The sequence below is a fragment of the Sinocyclocheilus anshuiensis genome, unplaced genomic scaffold (assembly GCF_001515605.1).
Source record: "Sinocyclocheilus anshuiensis isolate Anshui unplaced genomic scaffold, SAMN03320099.WGS_v1.1 scaffold546, whole genome shotgun sequence".
Lineage (NCBI taxonomy): Eukaryota > Metazoa > Chordata > Actinopteri > Cypriniformes > Cyprinidae > Sinocyclocheilus > Sinocyclocheilus anshuiensis.
This window is the reverse complement of record NW_015542451.1, coordinates 1040032-1040928: the sequence shown is the minus strand read 5'-3', so window position 1 is coordinate 1040928 and position 897 is coordinate 1040032.

The window sequence follows — 897 nt, the reverse complement described above, 5'->3', positions numbered from 1 at the left end:
CATATAAAATTAATATATATATATATATATATATATATATATATATCATGCTTTTGAAAAAAAAAGTATTTTATGTTACCAAGGATGGAGTTATTAGTTTAAAATTACAGTAACAACAGTAATATTGTGAAATATTATTATAATTTAAAATAACTGATTGCTATTTTATTTATTTATTTTTTTTTTTTTTTTTTAGAAAATATAATTTATTCCTGTGATGCAAAGCAGAATTCTCAGCAGCCATTACTCCAGTCTTCACATTCTAATATGCTGATTTGCTGCTCAATTATGATCAATTATTATTGATGATCAGTTATTAATAATAGTCAATCAATGTTAAAGACTGTTTTTGCTGCTTAATATTTTTGTGGAAACTGTGCTACTTTTTTTCAGGATTCTTTGATGAATAAAACATTATTCAAACATTATTATTTTTTATTAATACAGATTTATACATTTTTAATATGACTGTTTTTGCTGTATTTTTTATAAAAAAGCAGTCTTTGTGAGAATAAGAGACTTATTTAAAAACATTAATAACATCAATAATATCAGCTTTATTTTTTACCATTTATTTATTTATTCATTAATTTATTTATTTATGTTAATTGAAACAAATCTTCAAATAAATAAATGTTTAAATAAATACGACACTCATGGCGCATGCTAATAAGCAACTAGTTAATAATGAGAATTGGTCTCTAAAGTAAAGTGTTACCACATATATCTAAACTTTTAAATAAGGAAAAATTACTAAATGCACCTTTGAAACATCACTTTGAACATGACAGTGTTTTATTACAGTAAAACACACGGACCCAGAGATGTCCTCAGAGAACTTACAAGACAAACACAAGCAGTAGACTCTCTCTCTCTCTCTCTCTCTCTCGCTCTCTC